Source organism: Harpia harpyja, chromosome 15, assembly GCF_026419915.1.
Source record: "Harpia harpyja isolate bHarHar1 chromosome 15, bHarHar1 primary haplotype, whole genome shotgun sequence".
NCBI lineage: Eukaryota > Metazoa > Chordata > Aves > Accipitriformes > Accipitridae > Harpia > Harpia harpyja.
This window is the reverse complement of record NC_068954.1, coordinates 15,707,994-15,726,345: the sequence shown is the minus strand read 5'-3', so window position 1 is coordinate 15,726,345 and position 18,352 is coordinate 15,707,994. Positions and strand designations below refer to the sequence as shown.

The window sequence follows — 18,352 nt, the reverse complement described above, 5'->3', positions numbered from 1 at the left end:
TGTACCACTTTTGCTGGCAGAGTGGTTTTGGTAGCATTTCTGAATATTCCTGTTCCTAGCAGACTGGGACTCTGGGAGCTGAAGTTCTTGGTGTAGACTGACACTCACAGAAGATGTTTTCATATTTACTTGGCTACAGGTTTTACACCAGTGCCTGTATCTCTCAATGCTGTGTACAGCGCTGCTTGTGTCTTTATGGCATAGGGCCATGCTGGGGCCACCCTAAGGGTTTTCCTACATTAAAAATTCAGGGAAATTTCAGTCACCCTACCTGTCCCTTCCCTGAGCCTTCAGCAGTCTTTTCCATCCATGTGAAAAACTGGTAAAGTGGCTGCTTGCCAAGCTGGCAGCTCGGCTGGCTGCTCCTCCTCCTCTTGCTGCCCTCGCCCCACAGCCCTGCGGGATGTCGCAGCCCTGCGGGACGTTGCAGCTCTGGGTTTCCCCCTTTCCCGACAGGTAACCGCGACCGGGGAGCAGTGTGTGTCTGTGGGCTTGTGGGGACTGGGGTTTTTCTCAGGTGGGGACACAGCACTGCACACCTCTGGAAGCAGAAATAAAGTGTGGCATAGCCAAAACAGCCTAAAGAGCCTAATGGACATGTCAGTGGGAAATGGTGTCCTAATGCCTCTAATTTCTCTTATAAATTTCAGTTTAAGTCACCAGATATGCCTGTATTCAGTATATAAGCCTCATTTTTTTTTTTCCTTCATAAAATGCACCTAAAATTAAAGTGTATTTTACTCTGAAATTTTCTAGGAAGAAATAATTGATATCAGATCCTGGTGGCTTAAGGAGATACCAGTTTACTGCTGCCAGCACCACAGGTGTCATAGCAGCAGCAAAGGCAGCAAACCTGGAGGTGGTGGATCGAACTGATCCTCCTTTGGGCCAACAAATACACAGAGGTACTTCATGCCTGGAAAGTATGGGAAAGCCCAACAAAGGTAAGAAATGTACTTTGTTCTCTTTCTAATACACCCTTTTTTTCCTTCTCTGTCTGTCCCGCGGTGGCTGTGCCATGCCGATGAGCTGCACAACGGTATCTGCTGGTGGCCACCCCTGCAGATGAGGAGGTTTTTGAGAGGTGTTCCCCAGCTCCATCCCGTCCCAGCACAGCACCCCCGCTCCCTTCCAGCAGCCCTCTATGGGCACTCAGGCGCCTGTGCCTAATTGAGGCAGCGGCTGGTTTTAATATGAGGTCTGAACACTGGAGGTTTGGGGGTTTGGGGTTTTTTTAGATTTTAGATCCTAAATTGCTTTCAAAGGGATGGTGCATCACTCTCCCCCGCTCCGGGGACAGTCTTTGCAGCCTCCAGAAGATGGTGCCCTGCTGTTAGGAAACAATGCTGCGAGCAGCAGTCATTCCAGTTCACTGGCACAATGTCACACAAAACGCTTTGTGTCTGTCAGCACATTCCTGGAAGGTCACAGTGAATGATGAATGCTCCTGTGTAGGAGCTGAGGAGTTTTGGTTTGGTTCCCCCCCCCTTTTTTTTTTTTTCCATGAATTGCATCACTTGGCGGCCTCTTGGCTTCATTCATTTGACTCCTGTGGTTACAAACCTTTCCCGATTGTTGTGAGCCTGCTTCCTCCACAACCCCTCTGTGGCCAAAGCAGGATATTCATGACTGACTGGCCTGGGGAAGCTGGATGACTTCCAGCTACTTTCCACAGCAGAGTTGCTCACTTCCCTCCCCGCCGAGGTCTGAAATATCCTGTGGTTCTGGTTAGCTTTCTCTCCGGATGCACATCAGCTAAAGCATATGCATCATCATGTGGTACCCAAGGTTGTTTCAGCACAGCTAATTGTGACAGAGGCTTTATTTAGATGCCATGTATAAAAAGATGAGTAAAGCACTCCAGTATGAAGTCAGAAGGATATTTGACTCGATCCTGAATGTAAAGCTGATTTTCACTGGCATGTAGCACTGGAGTTCTCCATTGAGCTTTGCACATATGTCTAAGATGTTTAAATAATTCCGGTAAACTATGATGTCATCTTTGCAGCTCTGTTGCCATTTCCTATGATTTGGTTCACGCTTTCTTTCCCCTCTGAGTTACTAATTGCTCATGAAGCTTGTGCAATTGAATGGGGCTCTTCTATTTTTTTCACACTCCCTTCCCCCCATACAGAAAGCACAGACCTGCTAGTTTTAATTGGGGAAAAACACCTACAGCCAAATTCAGCATTACTTCTCAATGGGAATTTACCAGCACCTGAGTAGCAATAGTTACTTGGCACAATCCAGCCAGCCACACTGAAGGGTATTTTGTTGGCTTGGAGAGTGTCTGGATGGGGAGGAGGGTTTGGGAAAACCCACGCCAGAGTGAAATCGAAAGAGGAACACCTGCATTTGCAAACAGTGTTCATGGGCCTGTTCACAGGCTCATGTGGGCACACGTCCTTCCAAAGGATGGAGACACATTCAGTGGTCAGGACAGGTTAACAGCCTCCAGTACGCCTGCTTTTGTTTGCACAGATGGAGAAGGCACTGCTGGGACCCTGAGAGTACATCTGTTGAGGTCTCCTTCTCTGTCCCTGAAGCCATCTGGCAACGTCTGTACTGTTAAAGTCTCTTTGCCTTCAAAACAGGGTGGCTGCATCTAACCTGGCTAGGGAATAGTGCCTGGTCTAGTCCAGGCCCTGCACTGTGTGAACTCCCTAGCTGTGCTCAGGAACTGGTTGGAGGACGCTGGCTGGCCCGGGTCAGAAATGGTCCCGGCACTGCTGTAACCGTTCTCCGGTTCAGATGGTGGGGACCTGCGGTTGTGTCCTGGCTCTACTTAATTGCTAGAATGGATGCGGCTGGATGGGCTCCTGTGGGCTGTACGGGGTTCACCTGTAGGACTGGGAGTCTTCATTTTGGATAGAAGAAAAGTATCCTTGAGCAGGAGAAACTGGAGAAGGGGGAGAGGGGCAAGATGGAAAGTAAATTCTGAGTGAGAAAGTGTCTGGACTTCAGTAAGAGACTAAATAAAGCCAGAGAGAAATAAATTCAGAGGCCAAATGAGTCCTTAGGAGTCAGAGTTTGTGAACTAGAGTAGGATATATTTTCCAGAAAGCTGCAAGAAAGCACATGTTGCTGCCAGTTCATTGGCATGTAGAGAGAAACTGCTGAAACTTCAAGGGGGTTTTTCAGCAGCAGCAAATAAGGACATTTTTGCAAAAGCTTTGGTGAAGACAAGCAAATTGCAAACTGCTATCCAATAATGGCTACACGTTGCAAAATGTGGGTTGAAAGGAAAAGATCTGTGAAACTTGAGGACATTTCATGCTTTATACATTTCCACAGAATCCATCAGATCTTTCAAGTTGTCGAAGAAATGTCAGGAAGTGGAAAACCAGAGGTTTTGCACAACTTCTGAGTAACTTTTTAAAAAAGTACTCAAGTCAGAGAAAGTAATTAAAACTTCTTTGGGTTTATTTTTTTTCATGAAGTCCCTTGGTGTTATTATTTCCCAGGTCTGCATTTACAGGCTCAGGTTTCTTTGTCACTTCCCTTTGTACAGACCAAGAGCTGTTCCATATATAGGCACACAAATAGCATCAAAAAACCTTCTTTGAGCAAAGGTCACTTCAGATCAAGCGAGATCTTTGTCAGCATCTCTAACAACTTGATAACAGTATGTGGAAGCAGGTTGGCCAAGAGACTTAACGAGATTGAAGCAACCTTTTTCTTCCCACTTCAGCATTTCTCAGTGTCACTGAAGGGAGTTGCTAGCAGGACCCTCACCCTGTGTATTGCTGTATCCATCCACGGTGGGTTTCCCCGTGTGCCACTTGTGAAAAACACAAGTAAGTACTGATGTCTACAGGGCTTTGGATGAAGAGCTGGAGGCACTATGTAGCGTGACGCTAGGTCTGCAGTGCGCTGCAGAGGTGTGACAGAGGTCCAGGCAGTTGTGCCTTGACCAGCTGGAACAGCCCAGCTGTGGTCATGCAGGCTTCACCAGAGGCTGCACGTGCTCATGCAGGATGCTGGGTTTGCAGCTGGTGGCTTTAAGTCCACTGTGTCTGCTTTTCATGGGTTGCCTATAGCTCTCTCCATTGTGTCTACCTGAGGACAGGAGATCTTCAGATCTCCTTGCCCCATAGGCACCACACTCCCAGTACCTATGAGGAAGAGATGCCATGTATACAAAGACCAGTAAGATGGGCAATGGTGCTGTCTGCACCTGTCTCCAAGGGCTTTCACAGATATTTGTATAAATAGTCAGTGATAAGGACTACAGCTCATCTGACTGCACAGGAGAAGAAAGCCTCCCAAATCTCCCTTATCTGTCTGTCCAAGAGCAAAGCTCAGCGTGCCCTGATGCAGCCAGAAGAGCCTGTAACAGAGAAGATAAGGAAAAGCAGCCTCCTACCATTCTTGGTGCAACACGGGCTGAGTACTCATGAGTCACAGTTTGCTCTCAGCCCTGACTGAAGGAATATACCTGCTGACATGTCAAAGAAACTTCAGGAAAGTAAGTAAGGACTCTAAAGGTCTTCTCAAGGTATTCTGACATGCACACCCCACCATTTGAACCTGAAGAAGAGCAGAAGAGTTACCTGACATCAGTAGAATGACATCTATAGGCACGCATCACTGGGATGGAGGGAAGGAAGGGATTTAGCACATGCGCACACATACATGAGGAAAAAACCCTAGAACTTCTGAAGTTCTTCAAAGAAGGTGATTTGCTGTGCACTCTGAGGTTTGACCCATGCAAATAAAAACTTCCACCATATTTTGTTCTCTGCAAATGGCACTTATATACCAAGGTTCTGAGCAATGAAGAGTTATTTGAGAGTGACTCAGCTCCTGTAGACAGTGCAGCTGTAGTTTCCCTGGCTGTCATGATCCACAGTGGCAGCAGAGCTACCTTGGAAAGACAGCATGGCTTTCTCTGCCATGGCCCATAACCAGTGCTGGCAGAGGAAGGCAGCACCGTGGCTGTGTCCTCAGCTTCTCTCCCTGCTGTCCCAGTGGGGATGGAGGTGGGCAAAGATGCATCTTTTCCAGATGTGAGATGGCTTGCTCCTGGGTGGTGCAGGACTCCTGTGTCCTGGCTCCTTCATGTGTGTGCCACAGGCAAAACCCATACTTTGTTTCAGTTTTGTTCTTCTGAAGCCCCTGAGAGGGAAAGGCCAGGACACTGGGATGGATGTGAAAAATATCAAACATGATTCTCGATTACCAGTACAGTAAGTCTAGGCAAATTCAGCATTGAAGTCAACAGGGGTCTTTTTAATGGCTTTAGCTGGGCTTGGATTCTTACTCTAATTGCATGCCTATGCAGGATTTGAAGACTGGGATTCATCTACCTAAATGTAGGCATTTGATGAAGATGTCTAAGGCAGATCAGTACAAAGAGACAGATGCAGTCAGACAGCGGGTCGGTCTATCTGACTGAGCCCATCCCATGCTGTTAACTGTTAAGAGTCGTTAGAGAGATTAATCTTGTAATTTGGTGCCTTGAATAGTGCCCAAACTTAGTGGGAAGAACAGGTTGAAGCACCTAAGTACCCAGCTGAAACAGTGGGAAAATTACTGCATAATTTTCCTGTGCAATACTAAGATTAGGGTGGAAATGTGCACATGTTGCTGGGTCTGATTGAGGGGTGAAGAAAGAAGATAATAAATTAGAAAAAATAAAATTAAAATAAACTTTTATTTTTATGCTTTATCCTAATGTAGCTAGAATGTTAAGAATTTATCACCTGAGATAAAAGACTTAATCATTACTAAACCCTTTGGCAATTGTTTTAACAACATTAATCAAGATGAGCTCATTTAGTGCTAATGGGGGTGTTTTAAGTACTTTTATAGGATTTTCACTGAAATTCAGAATTAAATAATTGGGCCATTATTCTAAAGTGTTTTCGTCATCCCTCAGGGAAGTCCCAGTTTCCAGTTTCTTGGTTTTCATCTGCTTGGTTTTATTTCCTCTCAAGCATTAATTCTGATTGCCCTTCACAATTTCGGAGCACCCCCTCCCAGTTATTAATTTGACCCTCTTCTGGGCAGTCTGAGGTTGGTTGCCCCTGACAATCTATTTTGTCAATGCAGTCGTGGACAGGAAAGATTTAAAATACCACTAAATGAGTGTGGTGATGGATGATGAGACAGGGAAGATGGTGATTGCCATCGGCTAAAGACTCTAGTGAGTTGAGTTTTTCCCAACACCCAGACTGGATGAGCAGTTGGTTAATTAATTGCCCAATTCTGCATATAATGTTACCTTAAGCATGCTTAGTCTTTATTAGGGGCTGTAGTCTTTGCAATCTGGAATGCATCAGCAGTTGCTGAAGGTGTTATGGAAGGAAGGCAAGGCATTATGGACTTAGGTCTGTTGCCTGAATTTATGTTCTTAGTGGCAATTAATATGCCAAAATGTGTCTGAAACATCCCCATAACCATGGCAGGTGTAATGCAAGACATACAGTAGACCTCTGCCTTTCTTGAAAAGCAATTAGATGCCATGAGTGATGCCCTGGGTATTTGAAATGACACTAAATGTTTTGGGCAGCTGTATTGAGCCCTACGGTTGGGAATCCATTTGAGTTTAAGACTCCACGTGCCCATGTATACCCATCTACATGTAAACTAGGTATCTAGACTTCTGTTATGGTCAGTGGAGATCTAGTTAGTGCAGTCACTGAAACCCAGAGAGTGATTTGGCTGCTTAGCCACTATCTGTCTACAATCAGACAAGTCGAGACACCCTCCAGACTCTGGTGACTGTATCAAGTAGATCTCTGCTAATACAGTGCGAACTTGGATGCCTCAGGCTTGATTCAGCTGACTAAGCTTTGATATCTGGTGCCATGGTAGATGTTCTGGAGTATCGTGGCTGGCCTCCAGCTGTATCTTCAGAAGAGGCAGGTCATCTCTGCCAGCCCAATGCGGATGTCTCAGACATCCTATGACACCTAAAACAATTGCATTACAGCTACAGGTGGACACCAAAGCACTGCCTTTTGTCACAGATCATAGGATGCAATATGTGAAGTCACTTCAATACAAATGCTAAAATTCTCTGAATTGTTCATATAATGGTATGTTCATTTACTTGATAGTCATATTAGAAGGTTTTATTTAATCTGGTAGGAAAGCCTTTATCAGTCATTCCTAGTTTTGATAATCACAGGAGATGTTGCCATTTCAGACTCACCCCAGTGAATTGTCAGGTCATATTCTACCAGCATGTTTGGTAATTCACATGCCTAAACCCAAAGACTGACAGCAAAATTTAACTGTAATACATTTAAACATGAAATAATGCATATTTTTTTCATATTCAACCAACTTTATGACTGCTGTTTTCTATTTCTTTCTCATAATAACTGAAAGTTTCTAATCTCTTACTCCATTACGGTGATTCAAAATATTACAGGCTGGTAGATACATAAGTATGAGGGGAAAAAAGGAGGAAGAATGTATTTTCACTCTATATCTTGTCTGGAAAATAAGCCTTGAAAAATTTTTTGGAAAGATTATCCTCAGTGCAAAGATCTTTACTCAGATCATTGTATCAAGCACAATAAACAACCTACATTACATACAGCAAAACTTCAGCTTCATAAATCCCATTTTCCAAGGCTTTATGTGATAAAGAAGATCACAGTTTGTAACCAAAGTGTGTCTATCTTGCAGCTTGTACGTTTTGTTTGGTTTCAACTGTTGGCAAATTACTTAACATCTCAGATAGATAGATTTAACAATTCCTATTTTTTTATTCACAGAAGGAAGTTGAACTATTACACTGAGCAACTAATATGACTGAGAATAGTTATTTTCAGGATAGCTTTTCAGGATAATCATTGGGTAGGATCGTTAAGATGTATTTTTACTGTGAGATGGAAGCATCTCTATTTTTGTGTGCTTTATGTTCCCACAGATGGGTCTCAGGTTTTGCAGCACGCATTGGACATGGCTTATGGCCATGCCAAATATATGAGTGCAGGATCCAGATAAAAATATATGACATGTATCCTGTTTACACTTACACAATTATAATAATTCAATCCTCTACACAAGGATGATGCAACAGGGTTTCCATTTTAGGAGGTTAAATTCTGCCCACGTGTGACGTGTGCCCTTTGTTATTATTCAGCATCCTACTGTTGCAGGCTGCAGCTGACAGACACTTACATGTCTCCACCACAGCTGTGTGTTACCAGTCTGATAACACTTACTGAATCTAGTCCCTGAAATTACTTATTCAGACCTTCCAAAGGTCTAACTCGATTCAAGCTTCAGCTAAACCAGAACCGAGTAAGGATTTCAGGGTTTCAGTTACAGCAGGTAACTGATGCAAAAACGAACCTGAAAGATTGACACCTTTTGTACCTTTAATTCATGGCAGTGTTGCACCAAACAACAGTCAAAATAGCCATGTTCTGAGAGGCCAGTTTTTTATGACTAACCCTGTGGGTTAGAGCGGGGAAAAGCAGCTTGATTAATTGTAACATTTGTTTTCATTTAATAGATTCATAGATTTCAAGGCCAAAAGGGAGCACTCTGATTATCTAGTCTGACCTCATGCAGAACAGAGGCTGCGGAGGAATCACCCGGTGATTCCTGCACAGACTAAGCAGTTCTTCCCTGGTCCATAAGGAAACTCTCCAGCCAGCTATATGGGTGAGCATTACCTCATGCAATATACTGGGCTGTATCCTGAGCTCATTTTACCAGCTTGTAAATCCTGAGGAGTTTCACTTGACAGCTCAGGGCTTACATGGATGAAAGAGAAATCAGAATTTGCCTCATCCTTCCTCACGATAGGGTAGCCGGTGAAAAGTTTTCTTTATTCCCCTGTATAAAAAAGTGTAAGATACATAGTTATATATTTGTGGTACATTGCTTTATCCTGAAGTGTAATGTTTAGATTGAATCAGTGAAGTTGAGGTAACTGGCCTTTTTGGTCCAGTCATGAATTTTGAACTTGTTTAGTTGACAAGGAAGAATCTTCAATACTTTTATTGCAGTTTATAGGTGTGTCTGACCTTCTGCCTTGTACACATCAGATTTCATCCCTATATCATCTGCACCAAATCCAGCACCTCTCATGTCATCAGAGCAAATCCTCCAAAAGACTTAATTTAAGAATCCACCATATCATTAAGCAGCTCTCTTCAAGCACTTTTAGAAGCTACATGCCTACTTCCAGAGAGGAAAAAACTGAAAAGAATGACATTACAGACTGAAAATCCCTGAGTGTAGTCAAATTACATATTTATCCTTACCGTTAAAAGGAAAACCGCAAAACCAGCATATTTTAAATACAGCTCAATCTAACGTGACAAGAAACGAAACAATTCAAGTATAGTCACTATTCAAGGTAATATGCTGCTGCTCAGAAATATTCTGCATCTGTGCGTCTAATTACAGCTAAATAGCAGACAAATACTCTTATACTGTAGTCAATGGGGAAAAAAGGGTCTAGGACAGCTATGTGTGTCAATCAGGTTACTGGGTAGCTAAATCTGGGTTTCTGCCAGCCAAAATTTTCAAGGCCTGTATTTGGCTGAGATCGCCTGATTTCTTTGATACGCAAAATTTTTTTGCACCTACGATCTGTATGTTGCACATTATGTCACAGTCTTTTTCAGAAGAAAAGGACATAGTTCCTTTAAGCCCTAAGCATAAAGTGAATATATGAAAATGATCCATGATGCTATTATACTAACCACACTTCCCAAGTGATACCTTCTAATACCAGAAAAATTTGTTGCCATGGTGACTGGCCTGACCTGAAACAGTTCAGCTGATGCTGAGCTTCCTTTGCCTTCCCCAAAAAAAGAACTAAGTATAATCTTTCGGAAAGGCAATTCTTCTTTTGATTAGGTAATGGCAATCTCTCACGACCTGTTGTTCATGTCCTATTGGCTTATTAACACTCTCAGTTAGAAGAAATAGAGAGTTTAAAGAAAAGTGGGCTTGAAAGTGGGCTCCATGTTTAAGTGAAAATTATCCTTGTATAAGGATGTTGTGCCCACCCATCTCAGGACACCATCTAACTTAGTGTCTTCTGAAGCAAAGTGGAGAGTTCAAACGTGCCATTAAAAATGCAAGAATTCCCATAGTAGGTAAATTCAGCATTACCTGCCCACAGATAAAGTGTACAGTGGCATGTTAAAACTTCCTTTGATCCTTAGCAACTTAGTTAATTGGCCTCCTCACATGCATCTTACTTTAATCCTCTATTGGATTAAAAGGTGATCTTCTCATGATCCTCAAGTGAAGAAATTTTTTGTTTAAAATTTTCTGTTCTTTGAAAGGAGTGCTGAAAAGAAGGAAAAGTCAAAGAGTGACATCCCTCTGCAACTCCAGCTGTGTGCTGGGACATGTTGCATTAATGGTTAAACAAGGGCTGAAATCCACAAAAGGTACAGGCTACTAAGGGAGGACTCAGATGGCTTATGGGTGTTTAAAGACCAAGAATGCAAATAACAAGGCCCATGCTTAGCATGAACTATTCCTTCACTGGTTAAGTTTTCTAGGCATCTAGGGAAAGGCTCCAACTGTTTTGTGTGATCCAGGTTGCCTAAGGAGCATGCCTGGGCTTCCTAAAAGGGCAGTAAATTGAAGAAGCTTATGTATAAAACCTGGGGGTGAGGGCAGCCTGTCTTTAGAAAGTAGACGACAGTTCTTCCCAGATACCTCAGGCTTCCTGTATTTCTCAGATTTTGTTTTAATAACCTCAGTTCAGGGAGGTAGGCTGCAGTCGAGGAGTGGAGTTTGGGAGAAGGATCTTGGGACCCTCCTTGTCACCCCCTCCAGAATGAAGGAGCATTGCCCGTTGTAGATCAGCAAGGATATTGGTCCCTTTCCCCTTACCTCTCCAGTAATAAGTCATCCTTGCCTTACCAGCATCCTCCTTCTCCCGGCTGAGTGCTTTCACCACCATGCTCCAGACTTAGACCTCCTCTTGCTTCTTTTTCTTTTTGGCCCAGGGCTTTTGCAGGTCTTCTGCACTTATGGTTCAAATGATGTGCTTACTTTCTGACAGGATTTCAAGCTGTGGATTTTGGTTTTGTACAGGGTCCTGTGCTTTGGAGACAGACATGCTGGCATTTACTGGCATGCTTTTTAGGTAACAATTCATCCAGTGTGTGGACCTCCAGGTCTGAACAGGGAAACGAGGGACTGAAGGCAGCATAGTGAGCTCAAAGAGACATGGGAAGTGTCCCCATGTCTCTTTATGGGATATGGGGTATACTAACGGCAGGAGAAGCAACTAGCTTGCTCTTTGTTCTTGGCACATCATCGCACCTTTCTAAGATCTCCTTTCACCTACAATGAGAGGAGGGGACTCATTAAGAGCTGCTCAGAATATTTTCACTGAAACAATGTCTGAATAGAAAATTAGGTTCTTAGCTAGCTGACCAACAAAATTGATGAAGAACTTCTGCATTGCTCTAAATTTCCCCCCTTTTGGTTGGAGAAATTATGAAGTAGAATTGTTTGGCTTTCAGCCATGTTTAACTTACAAGATCTTTGCTTTGCTAGATGTTTTTTTCAGGAAAAGATCATTCTGAGCACCAATATTTATATAAGACATTTCAGAAACTAACGATGAAAGATGATCTTGAAGTGCAACAAGCAGTAGTGTTGTAACTGAGGACACCAGCAAGGCAAGATTTGTAGGGAGAGTAATGTCTTTCAGTATATCAACCTATATAATTGGGGGGAAAAAATAGGCATGCAAGCCCTTCCTCAGACCTCGCTAACTTAACTTATGGAAAGGCCCTAGCTAGTAATAAAGGACAAAGGAGTATGTCTTCAACTTCTCCAGAATTGCTCTCCAGAGTCTGTAATTGCTCTCTTTCACACACACATACATACACAAACAAGTTTAAAACCCACTTATCTTGCACAGGTCTGCATCTGCCAAATACCGTGTTCTCTGAAAGGTTACAAAGAAACATGGGATTCCTCTTACTTCAACAAACTAACTGACTTTGACAGCTAAATTTCCCCTTAAATATGTTTAGAACTTCCTTTATATAGAAGTGTGAGTCATTCTGACAGGCTTAATTTGTACTGAAAAATGAATGTGTTAAACTTATTAACCATTCAGGTTAGAAAGACTGTAAACAGTAGGTTGATGACATTTGCACTTCATGTACTATACACTATGTGCCTACAAAGTAGAAATGTAAGAGTTGGTGAAAATCATGCTGAAGATTTGATAGAAATTTTAACCTAATCCCTTTCCACTCTTGACTTGATGTTTCCTTGTTATTTCATTTTCTGTAATGAGGAGAATATGTATGAGAAGATGGTCCTTTTTTAACTGCATCGTATTTATGGCAATGGATGCATATTTCCAGCAGAACTAAACAACTAATAGCAAATATAGCAGTTTGCTGGAGTTAATAAAACACTGCATGATAGACAAAAAAAAATCTATTTGAGTTTGAAGACCCATCAATTGATACTTAAGGAGATGTTGAAGCTCAAACCTTTGTTTAGCAGCCTTGAGGATATCTGGATCTGAACTTCTCTGGCTTGGTTTGTGTGCTAAAAGCATGCTTGACTTGTAAATAAGAGTGAGTGGAAGGGAGGGGGTAGTGACAAAGTCAAGTGTGATTTACTTGGGAAATGTCTCAACCTCTTTTTCTTCTCAGTGGTAAGAAAAGCTTTCCAGAAGGTGATTCAGAGGTGAAGCCTGACTCAGATGCTCACAAGCCACCTTTAGCATTGTCAGATGAGCTCAGGGCGTGAGCTGACACGTGAGCCCAATCTGCACGCGCCTGTGTCAACTTGTTTGGCGAGAGCTGGCAGGTTCTCCACCAGGGAAACTCAGGCAGGCGAGTTCACAAGCTTTCTCCAAGCTCTGAGCCTACTGGCTGTACCATTGCATCAGGCACTTGGGTCTCAAGCATTGCTATGAAGGGCGATACACATCTTATCTCAGAGTATGTAAGACAGCTTTCTGCTTTGAACGGTCTTCTAGATGAATGCCGTTCCCTCTCTGTTTACTACTAGGAACACATAAAACTGGCAAATCAAATTAAGATGAATAATGGTAGGAATAACTCCTCTGTCCCCTTCATAATCAGAGTGGACAAAATCATACAGTCTGAGGAAACTCACTTGCTTATTGTGCTATGAACTTGGCTCTGTGAACTGGCTGATGGGACTCTGCATCCAAACCAGCCACTGTCTCAGTAGGTCAGGCACAGGGTGGGAGCCACTAGCTAAAGTTGAGGCAGATCTTGTCAGCATAGTCCTTTCCCTGTCTCCAATTCTTCAGCAACTAGCAGTTCAAGAAGCTTCAAGAAGCCTAGCCCTACCATGTAGGGCACAATATTTCAATGTCTTTCATATTTATTTTATGAAGAATTTTCTAGGGACAAGTGCTTGAAGAATCAATGGTAGTATGAGGAGATAGTCTCTAAATTAGAAACATTTTAAGGATTTGCTTAGAAATCATAACCTTGTCACTGATACTTTGTAGCTCATCAAATCCAGTGAGTATATCTGTAGTCAGGAAGGAAATGTCTGCTGAGGTTACTTTCTATTGCTATCCAGACGCTCTGCATCTCTCTGGAGGGTATTGTGAGTGTGGAAGAGAAGATAATGAGAATGCAGAATCCCTGTCAAATAGTAACCCACGAGAACAAAAGAGGATTAGAAGTGTATGAAAATGAACACTCATCTGATCTGAATGTGCCAGTTCTATGAAACCTTGCATAGCTGACAGCTTTGGTGTGATGTACTCTGCAGAGAACTTTGTTTTTCTTCCTTTGCAGAGAACTTTTCTGCTGGGAATCTATTGCGTTATTATCTTCCATGGCAAATGTTTGCAGCCTAGTGGAATGGATAATGAAAACATGTGACTCATTTGGGGCATTTTAACCAGCGTGTGTGTATGCTTTGCATAACAAACCTACCCTATTTTGAACGTTTGTAGTAGCAGAACTGTTCCATCACATTTGCCACCAGGCCAGACTGCAGACCTCCAAAATCCTCAAGGATTAGGGTTCCTGTAAAAGCACCTGTCAGAAAGAGATGCAATTGTACATACAGAAGTAGTACAAGCAGATCAAGTACATACAGAAGTATAAATTAATCTAGGTCTTTTGGGTATCTTTCTGCTTGGATATGACTATCTTTTTGGATAGGACTACAGTAAATTAGTAGTTTCAGGTTTTTTACTGTAGTGAATCAGAAAAGATAAATCCAAGTGGATCTCTGTGCTCTTGTTGCCCTGAGATTATAAAGTCGATTCTATGTGGTGCAGTCTAAACTAGGTTGTACTCGAAAACAAAATAAAACAAAACCCCCCACCCAATATGTAACAACTCTTAAAAGAACATTTCTAGGGTTGCAGATGCAAAGATTTAAAAATTAACAAAATACCAGAATTAATATTATTTGTGGTTTTTCATTCACTTTCTTAGGTTACAGTCTTGAATTAAATAGTCACATATGATTTTTCCCACTCTGCCAGGGGATGAATCAGAATTGTGCTGTAAAGGCATCTGTTGTCTGTTAAGTCCCCTGAGTCATTTGTTGCACAAGTTGGAAGATGTGAAATGAATGAGGCGGGGGACAGGAGGGAGAAAGCGGGTTGTCTGGTGGCTGAGGTAGATGAATGTCACTCAGGAGAACTGGATTTCATCCCCGCCTCTGACACAGAGATCATATGAGGAGCTGTGCAAATCATTTAAACCAGGGTTGTTATTTCCAGTCATGAACAAGTGGAAATTATACTCTGATCTTCCTACTGCCCAGATACGGATTTCAGTTCCTTCATGGATCTCCCTATTACAACCAAATGCTTTCTGGCCCACCTGCTTTGTCCTTTGTCCTCCATACTAGGGAGCTGAGTCCCCTCATCCAGTAGGGACCATGTTAGGACCTTGGAAATAATTACCTTACAAGGCCTGCGGCACCTCCAAATCTCTTGGGTTCTGAAAATAACTCAGGACAGGGCAGAAGTATCCTAGGAGAGGTGGGGATACAGACTGTGCACTACAACCAATGGAGGACCATCTAGCTTGCCAATCTCATGATGTTTTCCTCACTTTTGAGAACTAAATAATATCAGCTTTTGTTGACTTTAAACAGGTTGGAGCTGACCTTCTCCTCCCAGCAATTCCCTTGTGCTGTCCCACGCAGACACGTCATTGCTCATCTGCAGTACTGCATCTGGCAGAGCTTGGCTGCTTGATATAAGAGGGATGCTGCAGATTTTGCACATGTACACTAGCAGGGCGTAGGACACATAGTCAGGGAAAGGACTGAGCTGAAAGATTTTGGGCTTTGTTTGCAGCTCTGAGGAAGGTTGTTTTCAGCTTTTTTGCCCCTTAAGCAGAACTCTTGAGCTGCCTGTTCTTGTTCCAGTCCCATCCCAGTCCCATGCCTAGCTCTTCCCTAACCACCACAGAAATCTCAGAAAATCCAGGTATGCCCCATTTAGGGATTCTTATCCCATTCTCACTCTTTTGCTCTTCCAAAACTCCTTTTCTGCCACCAAATCTTCAGTCAGTCTTGGTCAGCCCTCAAACTTCTTTCTGTCAGTGTTATTCCCCTGCACTAACACTCAGTCTCTGCCTGTGGGGTCCTCATCCCATTCCTTGTGCACTCCCGAGCATAGTTTCTTTCCACACACACAGTCCCACCTCTTCCCTCAGCATGGCCATGCCCACTGCTTGGACCTATGGCACATCTTGCTGTTCCCAGGCTCTACCCCCCATTCCTCTTCCAGGTTTCCTGGTGTGCTGGGTCCTTCCCAGACAGACTTGGGGACAGACTTTTTAGTAGGGCCTGTAGCAACAGGACAAGGGGTAGTGGCTTTTAAACTAAAAGAGGGTAGATTTAGACTAGATATAAGGAAGAAATTTTTTACGATGAGGGTGGTGAAACACTGGAACAGGTTGCCCAGAGAGGTGGTAGATGCCCCATCCCTGGAAACATTCAAGGTCAGGTTGGACGGGGCTCTGGGCAACCTGTTCTAGTTGAAGATGTCCCTGCTCACTGCAGGGGGATCGGACTAGATGGCCTTTAAAGGTCCCTTCCAACCCAAACCACTCCATGATTCTATGATTCCCCTGGTTTAGTCCCAGTCTCTATTCCATAATAACATCTAGACCTAGTGTTCTCCTTCAGAAAAATCTACCTTTTCCTACATACTTCCTTTTCCTGACAGCCTTTGATCTACCTCTTGTCCTCGTCCAACAGGAGGTAGATAGTTCCCTTCTCTGAGATGCTCTGGTTCAGCAGCAGGTGGACTGAGAGTGCAAGAGAGACCAGCTCCCTGGTGCTACATCCAGTGCCCAGGACTGCTCCAGTTCAGGACATGTGGGCACAGCCACTACAGAGGAAAACTGATTTCTTTCCTATAGCCCTATGCTGCAAAATACTTTTTTTTAAACTTTATTTTCCAGTAGCTGTGGAGCACATACGATTCAGCCACATACAGAGCTTGTAAGGAGCTGGGACATGCTCAGTGAAGACAGACTGCCTGGGGATTTCAGCTATTAAACTCTGGCAAGTCTTTATGAAGTATGTGTAAACTACTACTTGTCAAAGACTTGTACATTTTTGGGATGTGGATGTATTTCACAGGGAATAAAAATGAATAAATAAGGTTTATCCTTAACAAAAGCTGCACTTTTCCTCCACACAGAGTTCCTGCAAAACACAGAGTTCCAAAGCTTTGCAACCACATTTTTTAAAACGTCATTTAGCAGTTTTTGTTTTTTTCTTCTGCTTTTTGTTTTTGAAAAGGTCTTATCAATTTAAAAAAAATAAAGTAGCATGAAAGTTGACAAGTGTGAAATCTCAGAAAGTTTCTCCAAGCTTCAAATGAAAACATGGTTATACAGAAAGAAATATCAGGCAGCCTTAGCTGGGATGAAAGGATAGACACCAAGTTGAAGCACAAATGGACCTGCTATGTATGTTCATATCATATGTTATTTAGCCAAAAATTTTCTTAGAAGTCAATTGCATTATCTCTAGTCCTTGTACTCAAGTACTCCGACTAAGATGATATAGGCTTGTAGATACAAAGCAAATGCCTTTCCCCAGCCTTCAGTGTCTTTTTTAGGATTCAGCTCCAGATTCCCTTGTTCACTGAGGAGTAAACCACCTTAAAAGGAATGGAAAAAGTGAATATATGGGATCCTGCTGGATTCACCACACTGCAGTGGTGGTTCGGAGCCTCTCAATGGCAGCGTCTGGCCTTGTGCATCCTCATGGAGGAGTGGGACTGCCTGGCCAGCACGTGCAGCTGAGTGCCAGAAAGCCACAAATGCGGCCGTTCACATCTGTCTGGCTGTGAAGCTCGTCTGAGAGGAGGAGAGGGAGATCTCATAGCTCTACTACTAAGTAATTTTTGTTATGGAAACTCATTTTTAATTTGTTCCATATGAATCTTGGGAAAATAAACCATTTGAGAAGTTTATCATAATTCTAGTCTAGATAAACAGCTCAATAAAGAATGGAAAATATGTATTTTTGTCAGAAGGCACCACTAAAAAATGCTCACATATGGCAATGATTTCCTCAGTATTCAACAAAGGATTGGCTCAGGAGTCTTCTCCTGTAGATACAGATCAGATTTATCACTGTGGTAATGTCACCTGACTTGTACAATGTTTAAACTGTGAGTCAACAGAGCAGAGAGACGTAGCTCTCCAGCATGTACAGTATTTATCCTGTCCCTTTCCACTCACTGGCGCTGATTTTGTTTTTAACATTATTGAGGAGTGATTCTTCATAGTTAAGGTTACAAATGAGTTTGTCTTAGAAGTTTGTTTTGGCTTCTCCCTACAACCTACCCCTCCACTCTGCTGCAGCGGGACCTTGGAGCCGGTAATCCGAGCCGAGAACAAGATTATGCGTCTTTTCAAAATGTGCAGTGAGTGGAAGGTTTGCTGGATTATGGTGCTCAGAAAATGAAAGTGCTCCCACACCAGAAAATGAAGTCCTTTTCGTTTTGCTGCTTTGTCCATCTTCTTCAGGAAATTAGCAGAGAAATGCTTTATTTCTCTGTGGGATATTCTAGATGTTTCCTCATCATCCTGGAAAGAGGGCTCCTGTTTTACTCATCACAGTTTAATGACAGACAGTGGTTAGAACAAGAAAAAAATAATAAAGGATATGTATGTTGGTGTTAGCGCGTTGTAATGCGCTGAACAGGCTGTGGATCTGAGCGCTTAATGTCTGTGGGGCGGTCACGTAGATTTAGATTCACAACTTTTAAGATCTAAGTGAAGATGATGAGCCTACGTAAAAAAATGTAGCCCAGCTAAATAAAAACTGTCAACCTGAGGCCACTGAAGTTGCAGACCCCTCTGCTCAGCCAGTGTGGCCCTGCGTGTGCTGTGCAGCTCTGTGCCCAGCA

General features: G+C 42.9%; 1 long non-coding RNA gene across 1 annotated transcript; it reads left to right on the top strand.

Moving 5' to 3' along the window:
- The first annotated feature begins 205 nt into the window (after window positions 1-205).
- On the top strand, window positions 206-17,163 carry LOC128152251 (uncharacterized). The gene is made up of 3 exons (XR_008238567.1): window positions 206-456; window positions 757-944; window positions 17,054-17,163. It is a non-coding gene; the product is annotated as an uncharacterized LOC128152251 (long non-coding RNA).
- Window positions 17,164-18,352: the final 1,189 nt, after the last annotated feature.